Here is a 21,538-nt window from a genome sequence, read left to right as displayed (position 1 = left end):
CCACAAGTTATCCTGAATAAAGATATTCTTGGTTTCCCTCAGTCACTCCATACGACGCTCTGGTGGCGCTCCGATTAGGTCACGACCACTTCGTTATATAGTCCACTTACGGTTGCCGCCTTGAGAACATTTAATTAACTAACCAACTATAATTCCACGGAGCTGAGTTCATCTTGAGAAGCCACCAGTTGCTCATTTACTCAAGAATTCCAAATATTTTGTGCAACCTGAAGACTTATTACTGTGTTCATGAAAGCCCTCCATTGGTCCCTATCGTCAGCCAGATCAATCCAGTCCGGAACACACCAACCTCTTTCTCTAAGATCCATTCTAATATTTCCCTCTCATCTACGTTTAGTCCTTCCTAGTGTTTTTTTCCTTCTGGATTTCCCACCAAAATCCCGTATGTATTCCTCTTCTCCACATGAGTGCTGCATGCCGTGTCCACCTCATTCTCCTTGACTATGTAATTTTAATTTTATTTGGAGAAGAGTACAATTAATGAAGTTCCTTAATATGCAGTTTTCTCCACTCTCCTAACATTCCATCCCTCTTCGGTCAAAATATTCTTCTCGAACACCCTCAGTCTATGCTCCTCCCTTAATATCAGAGACCAAATTTCACACGTATACAAAACAAAAGGCAAAATTATAGTTTTGCATATTCTAATGTTTACGTTTCTAGACAGCGGACGAGAAGACAGAAGGCTGTGACGTGAATCGCAGTACGCAATACACGAGTTTAATTTGCTCTTAATTTCTCACTAAAAAGAGAAAACTTTTTATTGTAGTTCCTGAATATCTTAATTTGGCCACATTTGTGAGAACACACCAAACCTACAGTCGGTTAGTAATGGACCAGATATCGATAAAACCCTGAACAAAACTGGTTTTCCGAAGCACCTGGTTAACTATATCGCGTGTCTGTGTGGACTGGGGGCTGGGGGAGCATCTTTTTAGCAAAGAGGCGCAACTTTGTTGGCTGGGGCTATAGATCACCGGTAATCGAGTCTCCCCCACCCCCACCCCCCGCACCATCCCCACACGTGCACTTGCGTTATTCGCTACAGAACACGCAGCACGTCTTGGCGGGACAGCGTTCTACCCGAGCGGCCGAGACATCGTGGCCTCTCAAACTTTGCAGCACACACAAGGTGAAGTTGTCGCGGTCCTGACTTGTATTGGGGAGCGCTTGGCTCGAATCTCGGACGCAACACCGACCATCCGCACTGAGGCTGTACGTTGTCTTCCTCAGTCTCTCCAGACGAATTCCGAGATAATGCCTTAAATTACGTCACTACGGCCAACTTCCAGATCCTTTTCAATTCACTGTTATCTGTCATCCAATCACTGAACGCTATACAGCCTGAGTTATTGACAGCATCGTTAAATAAACTACAAACAAAAAAACTCCGTGGTTTTGGTCCGCAAGCGAACTACACCGACCGACTGACCGCCGCTTGTCGGCGTAGTGCCAACGTCTACGGATAGAGGGTGTCACGTCGTCAGCGCAACGAATCCCCACGACCGTTAATTTCGGTTTTCTAGACCGGAGCCGCTATTTCCTTGAAATGGCTCCTAAATTATCCTCACGAGGCTGAGTGTACCTCGTTCCAGACCCACTACTTCTCAGAAAACCTGGTAGCGTGGGAAATAGAACCCGGGATCTCTGGATCTGTAGACAGGAACTCTGACCACTAGACCACAGAGGCGGTCACAAAGTAAGGTAAAGTTGTTCCTGTGCTTAATTAATTAAGCAACACGCCATGAAAACTTATGGGGAAAATGGAAATAAAGCTCCACCATTCTTGAACTCAGCACTAGATGGGAGTAGTCTACTTCACGCCCCGGCCGATTTACCTCCATGGAAAGAGTTTCCGGTAAGTTCAAGCGCTTTCTTTTCTCCAAATCGTCCAGACCGGCTCTGGGGTCTACCCAGTGTCTGTCTAGTGGGTACTGAGGACACTTTTTCCGGGCCGTGACGCTGACCACTCACTTCCAGCTAGTACCGAGGTCAAGAAAATGTGGATCTATACATGCACTGCCCCATATGCCTTCATGGCTTAGTGTTTAATTAGTTGAGCAGAGGGACACCTTTAAGTTTTACCCCATTCCTGTACTGCTTAAGAAATATATCGCTACACAAAAGGAACTGACTTCTTCGTAATGCCTTGCGCCTGAAAATGCCAATATGACGAACAGTGCCTTCATTTCAAACGAATGACCTCATGCATTTCAATACAGTTGATACCTTTCATTGCTAACTGTTCTCGCATTCGTGATAGGAATTCCGCTATCTCAACAGAAAGATGACTGGAACGCACATTTCACTGTAATTGCTATTCTTTCAGCGTTCCCTCTTTTAATTTCCGGGGGTCATCAGTCAACGTGGATTTGGAAAATAGGAACCGAGAATGAATCAAATATTCATTCACTTTCTACTATCATTTGAGGTAGATTTTCTTATTTTTTTTTAGTATACTCGTTTCAGAATTTTTCAGTCTAGGTCCTCAAGCCCAGCGATGTAGCCTCATATGTATAAATGCTGGGGGGTTTCTGGCACGCAGTTCCACATTGAACGAATTAGCAAATGAATCTTTTTTTATTATTATTATTGTTAGTGCGTTGGGACCAAGTCCCTTGTACTCGGCCACTTCTGGCCTAAAATGAATCTTAATACGAGATCGTTTTTGTTGTTACTTAATGACAGATTTTTTAAACGCAGAATTAAATGGTAAGAAATGAATAGCTTTGGCTTTCGTAACTAGGTCCAACGTTTCGTGAAACCTTGAACCTGCTGTTCTCAGCCTTCATAATTTCTGGAGTTCAGAATGCCTATATCTGAAGGCACGTTATCTGACATTTAATGTCATGTTGCTTAGTCAAGGTAAAATAGTTCCAGTCCTAAATTAACCAAGCATCATGCCATGAAGACGTATGTGGGAGTGAAGGTCTAGCTCCACAATTCTTGACCTTGGTACTAGGTGGAGGTGAGTGTTCAGCTTCACGCCCCGGCCGTTTTACCTTGGGGAAATAACCCCCGGTACCCATTGGATAGGAGCCTGGGTGGAACCCACAGAAAAATTTTGTCCCTGCCGTCAATTGAACGCGGACCGTTCAGCCCTTAGCCCGTCGCTATACCGACTGAGCTATCGTGACTTCACCGCCGGTAAACAATTACTAACCTATGGGAGGAACAAGACGCCATCTTAACGGTCCTTCTTCTTCTGAAGGGCAGGATGAGGCATTCTCCTGCAATACGTTTCGTCAGTGTCTAGCCTCTGCGGTCTAGTGGTCAGAGTTCCTGGCTACAGATCCAGAGGTCCTGGGTTCGATTCCAGGCGCTACCAGATTTTCTGTGAAGTAGTGGTTCTGGAACGGGGTCCACAGCCTCGTGAGGATAACTGAGGAGCTATTTCAAGGAAATAGCGGCTCCGGTCTAGAAAACCGAGATTAACGGCCGTGGGAATCCGTTGCGCCGACCACGTGACACCCACTACCCGCAAAAATTGGCACTAACTTCGCCGACAAGCGGCGGTTTCTCAGTCAGTATAGTTCGCTTGTGGACTAAAAGCCACGGAGCTTTCATGTATACAGCAGATAGATATCACAAGGTTTTCAATCTTGACAAATCTGTTGTTGGACATGAGATTCTCACAGCAGTGACTATGAACAGTAGAATCTTATTCGTTCTGATACCGTGTAGTTTCAAATCCCGACGTTTCGGAGGAATATATTGCTCTCAACATCAGGGAAGAAAAGTAAGCCAAGGAACAAACCAACTAGAACAATGCATCTGATTTATACAAACATAAATAATGTTCTTATAATCTTTCAGGGGATAGTGAGTCATACATACATACATGCATACATAAACTACTGTGACTATAGAAGGGGTTTGGATTGGTGAATGGATCTCTTGAACACTTATACACTCGACTCGGAACTACAAGCAACTACACCGTCAGTGCTAATCTCCACAATTCACAAATCACCACAGCACCCACTAAGTCTCTTCCAACATGCTGGGTCTTCGCCACCCGTTCCCTGAAAACGGCTTCTAACGTTTAAGATTCTTCAGTTTCATTCTCATAAGTTCTCTCATAAGAGACTCACGACCAGTAATTTTATTTTCCACTGAACGTCTGCAGTTATAGTTCTTTATGTAACATCCTCTCTGACGATAGGATTGTTCTGTCGTTTACAATTGCTGCTGGGACCTCGCCAGCGCAGTCATTCTGAGGTCCGAGTCGCTCAGGACTCATGACCACATTTTACTCTCTCAGATTTGAGAATCCCCCAAACTGGAGGGCCAGGTCCCCGTATTTGTATCCCCAGGAACAGGGTGGTCCAGTTATACGCCCAGGGACTGGGTTCCCTTTTCGTCGATTTCTACGACTCGCAGGGCTACGGTGGAGGTATTGGACCCCTACTCCACACGGGTCGCCCCAGCTGTATTCAAGATAAGTTCTCAGCACAGACCACGGAGAAACACTCTGTTTCTAAAAGTACTTCTATTGTTGCGTGTCGATTCGTTGCTGCTGGAACGTGTTTACCGAGCCGTCGCCTAGAAACGTCTCTGGCATATAAGCCTATCTCGCGGTCATCGCATAAATACAAACTTCATACTAAAGGCATTTTTTTATTTCGTATTCAGGGACGCTGAAAACGCGCAAATCCATCAAAATTTCCAGATAGATTTCTTCATAATTACAATAAGTTCTCATATTACGTACATGAGAAAGTAAAAAATTATAACATTTTCTATTAAGTTGGCAATCCTCGAAGTAATCCGGTCTCTTCACTACTTTCCATTGTGAAGGATGCGCTTCTCAGCAAGATTGGTCATGTATTGAATTAAATACAGGAGAGGAAGTACTTACAAAACGAAATGAGTGCAATATTCGTGAATTCAATAGAGGAAGATGGATGTGGTATGTGTTAGACGTTAATTAAAACGCCTTCACTAACTGTTTCAAAAACATCGATCGTTACAATATCGCAACTCAGCAGCTACGTCATCTCTCTGTTAATATATGACATATTTAAAACTTCAATATTACTAGTAACAGTGCCTCACATCGGATCGGAATTACCCTCACACAACACAATTTATTCACTTCCTTAAAACCTATTTCCGAAAGATATTTTTAATATTGTCCTATCATTCCATTCTCAACCATGTCATGGTAAAAGGTAAAGCTATCCCTGTATCAGACCGTGAAGGCCCATAGGGTTATGGAACGTCGAGGCTCCCAAATGTTCTCTAGATAATCGCCTCACAGATAGCGGTGAGATAATTTTAGATATTTCTTGCCTCAAGATTCCATCCTTTGCGATTTTCAGCTAATTTTCTGAGACAAGCTNATTCAATTCCTGTCCCACAGAAAACACCTTGCATCTCTGTAAGATTTGAGGCTTTCACGGCGGTGACTATGAAGAAAGCAGTCTTCTGGGATTTGGCACCGTGTATATGTGGTGTTAACCGACGTTACCGGTTCTGACGGTCTCTTCGCTTGCGGATTTTCTTATTTTTCCTTCTACCCTGAAGATGGAGGCGATACGTTCCTCCGAAACGTCGGTTAACACCACATATACAAGGTGTCACATCCCAGAAGACTGTTTTTTTTTCAAGCTTTCATTTGTTTCGTCATTACAAACGCGTTGAAGCGTGTTGCATCTCTAGTCCCTACTGGACCCCATTCTAACGCTTATCGTGGTAATCTGTGAAATTGTTTCCTGTGAAAATGTCCATAGCGCAGACACGCCTTTCCTCTACATTATGTTCTACTGATTTTCCTATTTATATCTTTCCTCTAAATACATTTCTTTAAAATATGAAACAATACATAGAGAGAAATGTGAAGTGGAACCATCTTGGGGACTACAACTATATGTCTTGAAGGGGGAGCGATATTGAGTGAAGTTGTAGCGTTGTAACAGATGAGACGAGCCTGTCTGCTGTCCGGGACGTTTATAAATGACTGCTCGGCAGCCCCGGGACTCCCACCCACACACATACACATTTGCTAGCGCTATGTATATATTGCTGAAACGTGTTACATAGTTCGACTGAACTCAGCAGATCACACGTACGGGCTGGTCAATGGTGCAACGATTTACACGCTAAAACCGGGATCACAGAAACATGTAACTCTTTATGCACATCTCACCTAACTCATTACGTTGATTAACTTCAAGTTATCTTAATTTAGGCCGCGCCGTAGCTCAAGCGGTTAGTCGCTGGCTTCCCACCGCGATGGCCCGGGTTCGATCCCGGGTCTGGTCAAGTGGGATCTGTGGTGGACAAAGTGGCGCTGGGGCAAGTTTTCTCCGAGTACTTCGGTTTCCCCTGCCGATCTTCATTCCACCAATTGCTCCACAGTCACCCTCACCTATCATCTGGGGCTGGTACAATAGGCCAGAAGTGGCCGCAGTACAAGGGACTTAGTCCCACCCCACTAGCAATAAAAAATATCTTAATTTATATCATTCCATAAAGAGTGTGAACATTGTCAGTAGCTAGACTACATAGCTTCCAGTGGTTGGATGATTAATGAAGTGGCTGTCACCCAGTCGAGATGCTATTTGTGGCGTGTGTCTGCGGGGACTGAGCAAAATCACGAAACTCCTCGCTCAGGATATTAAAGAATAGGAAGCCGTAAAGATATTTTTGACACAATATAGTGATGAATTTATACTGACTTAGCCACAAGTAGCCTCTTACTTACTCACTCATGGAGCTGAGCCCTTCTGGAGGAGCCGCCAATTCTGCAGCTACTCAAGAATTTCCCAGCATTTTATGGAACCCGAAGGTTCATTACCGTGTTCACAAGAGCCCTCCACTGGTCCCTATCCTGAGCCAGATAAATCAAATTCATACCATCCTATCTTACCTCTCTAAGGTCCATTTTAATATTGTCCAACAACATAGGTCTTGGTATTCCCGGTGGTCTCTTTCCTTCTGGCTTTCCCACCATTATCCTATACGCATTCTTCTTCTCCCATTCGTGTTACATACCCTGCCCACCTCATCCTCCTTGACTTGATCATTCTAATTATAACACAAGTAGAGTCTAGGTAAAAAAAAAGTAAAATTACTCTTAAGTTTAATTAATTAAGGACGAAGCCATGGAGGTGAAGGGCGGTATGGATGTATAGTTCTGACATCCCTAACTCCTGCATTAGAAGCTGCTGAGATGGCTAGAGAGACAAGAGTCTGGGAAAACAAGAAGATATGAAGGCCATCTGTACACGTCGTCTTCTTCCCCAGGAATTTCCTTCGTCCCTGACGTATGCTGGCCACATCACTGGGGCCACAGACAGGGACAAACGGTCGAGAGGCCCAACCAATTCGTTAATACATTTACTGTTCGTCCAGTCAGACACTCGAATGGCTGATTGACTGACTGACTGACTGAGTACACTCTGTCCAGAACAAATGTGAGGATACGTCACAACAGCAGTAAGAAACCGTATCGAACAAAAATCCAATGTGTACAACGATATCTCCGGCACGGTGAGTGGGCTGACGCCGTGTGCTGTAACTTTCTGACGATGGGGCGATGGTCGAGATTACTATCCGATGGTAATGCAATCTAAAATATGTTCTAGACACAGAATGTGTAAATAAAATACTATAAATTTCTGTTCATGAACCAATTCTGACAGGATATTTCTCAAGCTCATCAGACTACATTACAAACCCTGATCCATCCATAAACATGGCATTAAAAGAGCTGGGAAAGCTGAGGGCCACAGCTTGCAGTAATGGCTCCTACTTCTGAGCTACTTGCTAAGTTAAAATATTGTAATGGTCAGACCGCATTACCTGAAGCCGCGCCGCCTCCTCCACCCAGGAGGCAGGTAAGCAGCAGGTGGTTGCTAGCGGCTCAATGGCTTCCGCTCCGGTCATGGCCCTGTAAATAACAGAAACCAATCTTCATTAAGGAGAAAGTAAATCATTTCTAAACGAGGCGCTTATCTACATAAACATATCTTAGAAGATCTGTTACAGTTCGGTCTTTCAAAGAAATCTGCAAAGATGAATACAGCCATCTTGTGCTGTGACGCAGAGTAGTCTGTTTCGGATGAACGTACTGCTTCCATATTCAGGGTGGAAAATGTCAAGTAAACAACAAGCACAGCGAGTGGGCATGTTGCTTGCTTCGCACTGCTCCCTTGTTTGGCTTTTTTTACGACCTTGAAGATGGAGGAAATATGCTAATTCGAAGTAAGTGGCGTTACAACCAGCATAGTCACTGCTCTCAGGACCTCAAACTCAAATTACTTATCTCACGTCCAAATTACAAGATTTCAATTATTTTCTTCTTATTGGTACCTGAATTGTGAAGTCTGCATTCTCAGCATAGATAATATTAATCATATTCCTGCTACCACAACACGATTTCCAGCAGGTGGAGCTTGCTGTGGAGGACGACATAGCCATCTTCAGGTACGCGTTTTATTTACAATTATTGTGCCGTGTGCTTAGCGTAAATTTTCCATGTAAACCGATTGGATGCACTGGCGAGTTATACAGAATATACAGAGTGTCCCAAGAGAGAGGCCGCTATTCTCGGAGGTCATAATATCGGTCATTCTAAGCAAGAAATTATATATGTAACTGTGTCCTATTCCGAACGGTTTCCGAGATACAGCTATTTCACTGTACAGTTCCAAAACTGTTGATAAGAAAGAGACATTACGTACTGTTTCTAATGACGGTGTTTATTGTTCAGGTGACAAAGTTGGTACAGTTTACCTAGCATAATAAAAACTTCGTGATTTTAGTCTGCAAGCGAACTATACCAACCGAGGACCGCCGCTTGTCGGCGAAGATTAATGCCAACTTTTGTGGATAGAGGGTGCCGCGTGGTCAGCGCAACGAATGCCCACAGCCGTTAATTTCGGTTTTCTAGACCGGAGCCGCTGTTTCCGTGAAATAGCTCCTCAATTATCATCACGAGGCTGAGTGGACCCCATTTCAGACTCACTACTTCTCAGAAAAAATCTGGTAGCATTGGGAATCGAACCCGGACCTCTGGATCTGTGGCCAGGAACGCACACCACTAGACCACAGAGGTGGTCCTAGTATAATACATTTTCCAAAATTCCACCGTCAACATTAATGGACTTTGCAGCTCGTATGAGGACACGGCGTATTGCTACTACTGCTGTACTGTATACAGCGTAATATTTGTGTCACTGTACAATCTTCACAAATTTCATATCTTATTACGTAATTAATATGGGCCTAAACCTAAAGAAACAAAAAAGAGGACGATGGATAATGTCCAGAAACATAATATTTCTATTGCGTTTTAATATTGTCGCGTGTTGTCTATGTGACGCGACAAGTAAATTCAAGCGGGTCTCGGAATTGGCTAAGATTGGCTTAGACAATCCCTTTACACGCACACTTTCAATTATTCACAACTTCACTATCACAGTTACTTACACCGCTGATCTCGGTGAAGTGTCTTCTGCCCTTTGCCGGATGCGAGCTGGCTTCTCTAGTCGGAGCTACACTTCCATAACGTACACTCGGACTGAATAGAGCGCACCATGTTTATGGGTTCCGTTTTATCCGCTGGTAGTATTCGTTTCCTTGGGTCTCCTTCCATTTCCGGGGAAAGGCATGTGCTGTTTGGCGATTCCTATGGAACGGTCTGCTGGTACTGCGTTTCCACCAAAGTATACAACCTTATCGCAGCCGTTGCCTGTCAGTGGACGTCTTATCGCCTGACTTTTCGGGGGCACGCCACAACATATTCTTCAATTATTCACAACAATGCCCTCCTCTTTACCATTTCATAGGAAGGAAAGACAGGCTTTCTCCTGCAAGACCATTAATGTCTACACTAATTTCTAGTCACAAATTCCATATGGAAATTGTTATGATACTTAGACTAGCCTGCGTTAAGGTTACATATCAGGTCCAGTACTGTCCACGGAAGAAAGGGTCAAGGGTAAAAGCAATACCCATACGTTACAATGTAGGAGGGGCTCAGGTGTCTGGTCTAGAAGAAGTTGCATGCCTTGTAATGAGGATGGAGATTGCGCTAATAGCCCAGTGGCGGCAGCAGCTACCGGGAGAAGGATTCTTTAGAAAAGGCCGATACGGTGGAAATTACAGGTAAGAGAAGGCATTTAGAGCGTCTAGCGATAGGCGATGGAGCGCTGAGGAGAATATCTGAAGGCTAGTGAGAGGAATAAACACGCAGATGAAGGACATTACACAGCAAAACTCATCAACGAATATTATTGTGTCTAAAATATTTCTGAGCATTCGCCATCATCAGATAGTGACGTAAGTCGTTACGTCATCATTAGAAATTTAATTTAGTCTATTTTATTGACACAATAGGAACCAATATCGCCCTAACGGAGTGAGCACACATGATTTCTCTCCCGTTAGTTTGTCTACTAGAGTTGTGACGTACTTTCTCAGATGTTTCACGACCGTCTCTGTGGTCTAGTGGTCAGAGTTCCTGGCTACAGATCCAGAGGTCCCGGGTTCGTTCAGATTTTTTGAGAAATAATGGGTCTGGAACGGAGTCTACTCAGTCACGTGAGGATAATTGAGGAGCTATTTCAAGGAGATAATGGCTCAGGTCTAGAACACTGAAATTAACGGACCTGGGCATCCGTTCCGCTGACCACTTGACACCCTCTATCCGCAAAAGTTGGCACTAACTTCGCCGACAAGCGGCGGTCACTCGGTCGGTATAGTTCGTTTGTGGACTACATACCACGGTGTTCGTTTTTATTTTTTTTGAAGTTTCACTCGTTCTTAATAAACTCGGCACCGGATGGAGGTCAGTGGTCAGCTTCACTCCCTCGTCGCTTTGCTTCCAGCATATTTTAGATAGGAGGCAGGGTGAGCCCCAGAGCCCGTCTGAACCCTGTGGTGAAAAGAAAGATTTTTTGCTTCTGCCGGGGATCGAACTCCGATTCTTCGACCGTCCAGCTCTGTGCCCATCCTTGTGCCGACTAAGCTATCCTGCCACTAATAAATCAGGTACAACTCGAAACATATCATAAAATAAAAATTTCCTTCCGCTGAAGTAGTAATATTAAACTTCTTTTCAGAAATAATGTTAATATGGAGAAATATAAATTTATAAAATAGAGCGTTCCGCCATTACAGAACTAATTATGAAAGACTGGTTTGCTGAAAACTTAGGTAAAGCTGTCCCCCTGCTTAACTAATTAAGTACTACGCCATGAATGCGTATGGGGAACAGACGTATAGATCCACGTCTTCTTGGTCTCGGTACTAATTGCAGGTGAGCAGTCAGCTTCACGCTCCGGTCGCTTTACCCCTGGGAAAGAGCCCCCGGTACCAATTGGATAGGAGGTTGGGTGGACCCCAGAGCCCGTCTAGATGACATGGACAAGAGGAAATTCTTGCCCCTACCGGGACTCGAACTCCGACTCCTCGACTGTTCAGTTTTGTTTTCTGTTTATTATTTCATTTGTGTGTTGTTGCTGTTGCTTTTGGTTCATGTACAGATATGGGATGAACGATGGGTGGAAGAGAGGCAGTGAAAGAGAGAGGAAAAACTGCGATTAGCTAATAGTGTGTGGGATGCAGTGGAACGGAGAGGGAAAATTTTCAGCGGAGTAAAAAAGTTAAGTCAAATAGCTCGGGGCTTACTTCACACACCTGGGTAACTCAGATAAGCCTAGCCCAACACTACTGCTCCCCGACGCAAGAATTCTGACGTCAAATCACACGTTTTAATAACTATAAATTGAAAGATAAAGACTGGAAGGCACGCGCTGTGTGTTTAGCTATTTAATACAGTCACGTGACAACGGTTGAAGTTTCCTCTTCCTATTCGCTTATGTAAAGCACTTCACATGTTGAAGTAAAACAGTGTGCGATCTAATTTAGCATTCTTTCGTGTTAAGAACTTCACGAATTGAAGTAAAAACGGGGTAAGTTCTGTTCCATACGAAACAGTACTGCGTCACTTTTCTAACGACGTTTTCTAGATGTTGGGATTGAAGCAAGGAAGCGGTCGTGGGCTACTCCATGTACTATACCGCCATTCATCTGTGGTGATAAAAGTGAACTATGGAAAGCGCAACAGAGATAGTATCACGGCTGAGATTCGAACCAAGCACCTTCCGATTAAAAGTCTAGGGTGTTATCTCTAGAAAAACTTGTTCTGTAATATCGTTCTGCATGGAACAATAGAGAACATTACACACAAAGTACATTCTGTTCCAGGTAATCAGAAAATGGGCTCAGCATGTTTCGCCTTCTCAAGGGCATCGCTCCATGGAGTCAGTCGGTTTGGTAGTTTTAGCACTGTATTTAAGCATACTGTTAGTCAGTTAGTTATTTAAAGAGGGTGGGTTTCCCCATGCACCGCGACCAGTTTGATCTATTGTGCTTCCCTCTATGATATTCTACCAGTCTCTATATCCTACCGGTATTGGTGCTTACCATCAGTCCCACCCAGCCAGCGAGACCGGCTCTACTAGCTGAGAGGTATCTATAATGCTTCCCCCATCTACCAGAGGTATTAGAGACTGCTGTTGGGCGGGAAACGTCCGTAATTTGGCTCAGTGACCAGCTTTGGAGATATGAGGTTCTTTTACGTGCCGTAAAGCTACGACACGGGACCCACGGCTTAAAGTTCCTCCCTGAGGACTTGTTCCCCGAATTTTTCCGCCCTTAAAAATTCGACGACCTCCGCCGGGTATTTGAGCCCGCGTACTACGAGTCATGAGGTGGGAACGTTACCTCTAGACTACGGAGGCCGCCTTAAGCATACTGTTACATCATGGGCTAAAGTGTAGTGTGTGAGTGGAGAGAGGCCGGCTTCCCACCGCGGCGCCCCGTATTCGAGCCCAGGTCAGGTCATATGGGATTTGTTGTGGACAAAATGGCATTGTGCCGGTCACGGTAGCCGAGCGGTCTAAGGCATGTACTGTCTTCGCTCGCTTGAAAGCCGGGATCGTGGGTTCGAATCCCACTCAGGACATGGATGTTTAGTGTGTGTGTGCGTTTTTCTGTGTTTGTGTACAGGTAGAGGCCTTGAGACGAGCTGATCACCCGCCCAAGGAGTCCTACCGAATGTGTAAGATCAAGAAAAACCGAAATGAACGGAGAAGTTCATGGAGGTAGGCCTAGGCCCACTGGGGCTGGAGTGCCTAGGAAAAAAAAGTGGCAATGTGGCAGGTGTTCTAAGGGTACATCGATTTCCTCTACCAATTCCCATTCTACCGACTGCTCCACGTTCATCATCAGGAGTGGTACAATAGGTCAAATAGTGGACGACGTGTACTCATTATCACCTAACCCAACTAACGGCCGCGCCATAGCTCAAGCGGTTAGTCGCTGTCTTCCCACCGCCGCGGCCCGGGTTCGATCCCGGGTCTGGTCAAGTGGGATTTGTGGTGGACAAAGTGGCGCTGGTTCAGGTTGTCTCCGAGCACTTCGGTTTCCCCTGCCAATCTTCATTCCACCAATTGCTCCACAATCACCCTCACCTATCATCTGGGGCTGGTACAATAGGCCAGAAGTGGCCGCAGTACAAGGGATTTAGTCCCACCCCACTAGCAATAAAAAACCAACTAAGACTAAAAAAAATTAACTAGTTAATAAGTTTTTAGGCGGTATCACCTCCCGTATACGCCGATCATACGTTAATTCCAATTGGACATGTGTCACTTTTGAACAGAGACACCCGCAAAAGTCGATCTGTTTTTAAAGTGCATTATGAAATTCAGTATCTTATAGGAACGACATATTGAGGCCCGGTAAGTAGAACCACTTGCCACGTGTATGCATTTCAGAGATAACCCAAACTGTCTGATCACTACAACACGCCCTATACTTCGTGTTAGGGCACGCGATAGGTCGGTTCCTGAAGGCACTGCACTACAACCCACAGTGCAGCTGGAAGGTCTACTGAAGTGGAATCAAATATTTAATTGTTTAATATTAAGCAGAAAAGTTTTTAAGAGGGGTGGTAGGATTACTTTCAGTCCAATATCTTTTGTCGTCTTATCTGCTGTCCAAAAACATAAAAATTAGAATACACAAAATTATAATTTTGCCTGTGGTTCTGTATGGATGTGAAACTTGGTCTCTGACATTAAGGGAGGAACATAGACTGAGGGTGTTTGAGAAGGGGGTGTTGAGGAGAATATTTGGACCGAAGAGTGATGGAGTGACAGGAGGTTGGAGAAAACTGCATAATGAGGAGCTTCATAACTTGTACTCTTCTCCAAGTATAATTAGAGTGAACAAGTGAAGGAGGACGAGGTGTTCAGGGCAGAAAAGGGAAGAAAACTCTGGTCCAGTGACATTTCTTCCACCGCAATTCTTACATGAACTCACCTGGGGATGAACCCCAGAGCGTTACAGCCCGAGCTATGGTCCAGCCTACGTTCATATTTAACTAGTGTAACGCCGGTTGAAGCAGGTCACAGTAGCCGCGCAGTCTAAGGTCCCCCATACACACACAGTTTGGCCTTCCGGTCGACCTTACAGACAAAACTTTCACAGTTTACCCCCTCCCTTTCCTCCCCATACACGCCCAGATACAGCGCCAGGCTTCATGCCACAATCACGGTCTTCCAGCCTATAATGTTGGGTCACACACGTCACGTGCTACGATCCTGCAGGTAGAACTGATGGACTGATGGGTTTCCCACAGGCCAACAGTCCAAACGATTGGCCGGCCGGCCGGCCGCACCACACACGTCAGTTTTGCCTTTCAGTCTTCAACTGTGCAGGCCGAATTGGAGGCCAAACTGTGTGTATGGGGGCCCTAATGCATGCACTGTCTTCGCTCGCTCGAAAGCCGGGATCGTGGGTTCGAATCCCAAACAAGGAATAGATGTTCTGTATGTGTATGCGTTTGTTCTGTGTTCGTGTTGTCCTGTGTTTAGGCAGAGGCCTTGCGACGAGCTGATCACCTGTCCAAGGAGTCCTACCGTCTGTGAAATGATCATGAAGCTGAGAAATCAGCCTTGTGCTCCAAAGTGGGAGACAGAGGAGAGGGGAAACAGGATACACATGTTGAGAATTCAACCCGAATTCTCATTTGCTATACAGATGAAGCCCTCGTGCTCTTAATTTCAAATTCTCTCTCCCATAATCCTTTCCGGACCTATATGTTTGCGAAATGAGGTGTTGAGGCTGACGTTTAACGCCATCTCCCAAAAATATTCAATAATGAACAGTCTCCTGTATACAGTACATTAAGCTTCACATATCCACATCAGAATTATTATCAGGACCCACAGAATAGATACGATACATTTCAATAAAATGCCGTTCGTTCGATGATAACCTATTATGTAACTTACGTCCGAATACTCGAAAATTTGTTGCCATGGTAACCCAAAAATTCGTAATTTAAGATATGTTATCTCACGGTTATATTACTATTTCATACGGGAATACTTCTACGGACAGACGTGTAAATGTTTGCTTACGCTGGAGCCCGTTATATTTTGCCGCTTACACAATTTTGTAAAAGCCAAAAGTTGGGAAATTCTTGCCTCCTATAGACGTGGTACCCAGCACTAAAATTCTTCTTTATGTTTAGTTCAGACAAGCGAAATCATTATTTCATAAATAAAAGAAAAACAAAGTCTGTTTTAAAAGTTTGTGACGATAGTATATCGCTACAAGTATTATGTTTTTGGATATTATCCATCGTTTTGTCTTTTTTAAAAAAAACATCATGTTTCTTTTTCGAAACACAACGTTTCGGAGACTGGGTTCCGACCCCGGCCTCAGGTGAAACCTACTCAGTTGGGCCCAATAGATAGAGCTATCCCCTATCTCCGGACACCTGTGCCAGCTTCAAGAATGGGTTCATAAACCAAGCACAACTAAACCGCCTGCGAGAGCTAAGAAAATATTCAGTTATTGAATATTGGTTTGTGTTGTGTTTGGTTTATGAACCCCTTCTTGAAACTGGCACAGGTGTCCGGAGATAGGGGATAGATTTATCTATTGGACCCAACTGAGTAGGTTTCACCTGAGGAAGGGGTCAGATTCTAGTCTCCGAAACGTTGTGTTTTGAAAAAGAAACAGGAAAAACAGACAAGACGATGGATAATATCCAAAAACAAAATACTTGTAGAATGTGTTTTCTTCATGTTAAGAACTTTTCCTGTAAAATTAATATTCTTCTATTCAGAGAGAACAGCTTTCAGACTCACCCCTTATCCTGATTACTCAGTGCAGAACGTAGCATCTGCAAGGAGGGGTTTCTGCCGACTACAGGGGCTTAGATCTGTTAAAGAGATGCACAATGCACAAGCTGTAACTTAGGGGCAGTTCGGGGATGTGTAAGCTTGATAGGGGGTTGGTATTCTCGCTTCTCGTTTCTTGTAATATATTTTGCTGTTATTTTGGAAGTCAAATCAAATGAATTAGCATTCCTAATTTCAGCGGAGAAGGGTGGGATATATTGAAGATTTTTATATAAACTTCTTATAAACTTTTCGGGTTAAATATAACTTATTAAAGAGATGGATGTTGAACCCCCTCGGAGTTTCATCTGTTCGCTGTTAGTTTTGAAGCATAATTGCTTCCGGCGATTACTTCAAGAGAATCATATAAAACGTTGCAGTACCAACGATAACAAGGTCGTGCCGTTAGTCGCCGGGTTTCCCCACAGCGGAACACCGGGTTCGATTTCAGGTCAGGTAATGTGGGATTTGTGGTGGACAAAGTGGTGCAGGGGCAGGTTTTCTCCGAGTACTTCGGTTTTCTCAACCAATTCTCATTTTATCAACTGCTCCACAATCACCCTCACCTATCATCTGGGGCTGGTACAATAGGCAAGAAGTGGCCGACGTCCCAAATCGACTCAGTCTCACACCCACTCCAAGAAATTAAAAAGCAATTGGCAAATTACTTCCGGTCTAGAAAACCGAGATTAACGGCCATGTGAATTCGTTGCGCTGACCACGTGACACCCTCTATCAGCAAAAGTTGGCACTATTATCTTCTATTATTATATCTTCCCCTGGCTCTCTCCTACCGACAGCTGACTCTGAACCAGTCCTCTCAACTGAACTCGCTACAAACTGACGCGTGTTGTATAGCCTCCGCACGGGCCACATAGAAAACACCTCACATTCTTGTAGCGTATTGTTGTACGCGTTACCCAACGAGTTGTTTACCACGAATGTGTCTTCGCGGTAACTTCATTATCGAGCCGTTGCCTAACAATGGGAATTTAGGTTACAGTGCATTATTAAACTAATGCACCTGTAGATCATTTTCCATTGTATTGTTCTGGTTTAAAATATGTCGTTTCGATAATAGACTCTGCTTCCATCATCAGGTAAAATTTGAAAACTATCTCCGGAAAAAAACTGAAGTTCTAGCCACCGAAAATAAAATATCCCACAAAAAACAGAGTTTCAGAAATACAAGAACACATGATCTCAATTGGTACCCTGGAGCACGTTTGGGATAACTTGCACATCTCTGCCCCGTGAGGATAGGCTATCCCGTTTACGCTACCCATCGCGTATAATGGGAAAACAATTCCCCGTTTCCACACATCAGCCAATAACGAAATTCTGGTCAGTTCCGCCGTTTCCACAATTTCTCTCGGCTGCGTACAACAGAAGGATGTAAGACTGGGCGGCCATTTATCACGTGAGCAAAATGTAGCAGCTACAGGACATATTAACACCGCTCTTTTCCAACCCGCCTTTGCTTGTATCGGCGCAGTCGGAATGGTGCTATCCCTGCTACACCTGTTTCTACCTTAGGACAGTGTATGATGGCTACTGGAAGTTGTCCTCACAGATCAAACTAAGGAAGATCGGTATAGGTACGGGAAACTAGCTGGGTCGGTTTGCATGAGTCTCAGGGTAGCGATGCCGAAGAAAGCGTTTTTCTGAGAGTTGAGCCAATTGACGTTTATTCACCTGCTAATTCACCACACTGTTAAATTAATGTATTCTTAGCTTTAAGTTACAGCGTTACACTATCGGCTAGCTATGTCTCGGAGCGTGCAAGGGTCACGTCCGTTCAGTTCGGAATATTGTGAAAGTCTCTCCTTTTGTGGAATGGCTTGCACCCCCACGCCGGGAATTCGAAAGATGGTGTTGACATATACATTTTCATCCCATCTTCCGTAGGAAGCTTGAACGAGGCAACCCAATCATACTGGCCCTCATTCACAGGCAATTGTAACAAGCTCTGACCTGTCCTTTTAGGCGCGTCCGGTTCCCTGTACCCGAGCTAAATTTATGACTGATCGTAAATGTCATAACTCCGGACTTCTTGTTTCTGCCAGAATCTAGAAATTTTCAACATAAACACCGTATTGCACGTCCCAGACGATGAAATACGATATTATAGATCACGATACATTTCCAGTAATATCGAAACATAAGACTTTTGAAATTTAAATTACCGAGAATTAATTAGAAATAAATTTCATGGTCATCTATAATCATCAAAATAAATAAGGGCTCAGAATGATCAGCGTCAATAACTAAGACAACACAGCAAAGAGATACTGTATCTTCCACTTTGAAGCAATTACAGGCCTATCACAGAACATGGATACCTCAGTCGCCATAGTGATTAGGCTACAGGCTGGACGATTACTGACAGACCTAGGATATTATATAGAAGAGTCAAAATGGGAGGCCATAACTGTGAAGCTCTCAGGGTCCTTGGCATACTCAAACCCCCTCACCACGATAAGGTGGAAGCACCAACGAGAGGTACCAGCGGTAGCGTAACTACTGGCAGGGCCTCCCTTGCTGGACAGATCAAAGGGTAGGCATCAGACGAAGAGGGACACCAAAAACCAAAAACTGATGCCGGAAGCAGCGTCATCAGTAGCGACTTGAAGCACAGAGCAAATGATGCTCGAGATGGTTCAAGTTCGTATAGCAACAGGCGTGACCAGAGTGGTTTGAACGGCTGCTGTACTGCGATGTGGAAAGCAAATGGATAAACTACCACATTATCACTTTTCCTGGATAGTCTCTTTCCAAACACAGAGACACCATGTATGCGAACCAGAAGACGTAAGAAGATGCTGGAGGAGGAGAAATCCCTAGATCGCATTAAGTGGAGAAACTGTTTTGGGAGAGACTGTGGACCTGTCGTCTGACAGATTACTGATAAATGAAAAAACTGTGAAGCAGAATGCGCAAGCGTTTGAGTTGTTAGCAGTCATACTGAGTGGTTCAGACCGAGGATCTACGAAATATTGTCAATTGAGGTAATTGAGGTTAATTATAGCCTCGCATTTTCTTCAAATAAACGATATATGGTTGAGGCACTATGGCACAAGCATAGTGGGTTCAAATCTCTATGAGGTCATTGGATTTTTTTCAATTGACCTAATCCTTCCAGCCGCACTATGGCCCTGGGGTCGACTCAGCCTCTAACAGAAATGAGTACTAGGAATATCCTTGGGAGTAAAGCGCGGCCGGCGCGTAAGGCTGACAACCTCACCGCCATCTATGAGCCGAATTTCTAGAGAAAATATGGGAACCTCAACATCTCAGAACCCTATGGGCCTCCACGGCCTGTTACAGGCATACCTTTACTTTTACTTTTTGCTTACTATATCCAATTCATATTAAATATTCTGAGATAATTAATATGAGTACATAAAGCCGAATTATAAATTAAATATCTCAACTTACGTACATAGATAAAATAACGCTAATAAATCACTATCATTCAAAACAATACCACAATTGCGCATCCAGTAAAGTCTACTGTGGTACGTAAAACATATTACGTAGTGAACCTAACGCAGACTAGGCTTCAGTCGCAATAAAAATAATTGGATCAAATATTTCCTCCAGCAAGCGCATATGCTTATGCGCGTCGCAAGAAACTTGGATGGGTACACTAACTGGTCCAATAAGCCAACTTCATTTTGAAGTATTTTCCATTATCGTACAACTCTCTTGTGCAGAGAGAGAGACAGACATGCCAGTATTATAAACAAGGCAGACTGTATCAACCTACAGAAGCTACTTTGTATAATGGTTAACCGCATATACCATTGGCTTAGTGGGAAAGAAAAATATGGTCGCCATTATTGTCTGGCGGGTACGGGATTTGCGGGCGAACTCCGGGTGTTAAGAGGATCACCGTATAAATCGAAAACACAGGACGGACAGAGGCAGAGGCGGCGCGGCACGGCCCCCAGAGAAACAGCCGAGAGAGCAGGTGTTCTAGGAGGAGCTGGTTTAGTCTTCCATTATTGCTTTTTTGTTTTAAATATATCTCTTTTCTTTTTTTTCTTCTTACCCCCACCTTCCGAGAGGTATAACCCTGTTACTTATTTCATTTTGCGTCTTATACTTCTCTACGTGGAGAAGAAATTAAAGTCGGTTTCTTATTTTCTTTTAAAGTTAAAGTTTGTTACTTTTTCTTAGATTGTATGCGTAGTTGCTATCCCTTTATATTTTGTGTCATAATAAGGTTTATATGCAGAACTGACTTCTAAATCAGAACAAACTAAAAAGTGATAAAGTTTTACGCAGTATTTCGTCTATTAAATCTCAGACACTTTGTTTTCCGATGTATATATTAAGTTAAATTAATAATTTGTTACTAGTACAAGAAGTAAGAAGTTCTGGTATGTTAACCTGAAGAAATGAGGCAACTAATAACACTAGGCGCAGACAATGTTAAGTAAAATAGATCACAGAACTTTGCATGCCATGTACCGAGTAGGTCGGCTCTCGGTACTTGCATCAAAACCGTCATAGCCGAAGTAACCGGTCCATTATTTGCCAATTAGTATACAATTTCTGTCACTAGATGGCATAAGATGCCATGTACCTTGACTTAGGTAAAGAAGGAGCTTTGACACTGAACACATCTACTGTTGTTTAAACGTCGTCTGAAAAAAAGTATTACAGGATAAAATATAAACTCCGTGGTTTTAGCCCGCAAGCGAACTATACCGACCAACCGACCGTCGCTTATCGGGGTAGTTAGTGCCAACTTTAGCGGATAGAGGATGTGGCGTAATCAGCGCAACGGATCCCCACGGAGGTTAATCTCGGTTTTCTAGACCGGAGCCGCTATTTCCTTGAAATAGCTCCTCAATTATCATCACGAGGCTGGGTGGACCCCGTTCCAGACCCAGTACTTTTCAGAAAATCTGGTAGTGCCGGGAATCGAACCCGGACCTATGGATCTGTAGCTAAGAACTTCGACCACTAGACCAGAGAGACGGTAAGTCTTACAAGATTACCGAATTTATCTTCAAACACCCTTGGCATATCGGACAGTACTAAGGTGGGGTTTGGTGTTTATAAAGTTAAGGAAAAAGATTGGAGCATATGGATTGGATTAATTTGACTCAGGATAAGAGCCAGTCGCAGGTTTTTGTGAACACAGTTATGAACAACGGAATGTCCTAACTGAGTGAACAACTATCAGCTTCCTAAGAAGGATCGTGTTTCCATGGAGACTGCCAGCTACGCACAGTGTACTCCAATGGTGTACCCCGTTACGTTCTTGCTTCCTTCAACGCTGTTGCTGTCACGCG

At 44.0% G+C, this 21,538-nt stretch overlaps 1 long non-coding RNA gene across 1 annotated transcript in view; it reads right to left on the bottom strand.

Moving 5' to 3' along the window:
- The window catches only part of LOC117282599, a 129,866-nt gene that overhangs the window by 53,732 nt on the left and 54,596 nt on the right, over positions 1-21,538 (bottom strand). Inside the window, exon 3 of the long non-coding RNA XR_004513401.1 lies at positions 7,831-7,918. This is a non-coding gene — a long non-coding RNA (uncharacterized LOC117282599). The remainder of the gene's footprint in view (positions 1-7,830; positions 7,919-21,538) is intronic.

Source organism: Cryptotermes secundus, unplaced genomic scaffold (genome assembly GCF_002891405.2).
Source record: "Cryptotermes secundus unplaced genomic scaffold, Csec_1.0 scaffold815, whole genome shotgun sequence".
NCBI lineage: Eukaryota > Metazoa > Arthropoda > Insecta > Blattodea > Kalotermitidae > Cryptotermes > Cryptotermes secundus.
Note: the sequence above shows the minus strand (reverse complement) of the source record. Positions and strands in the feature narration are given on the sequence as shown.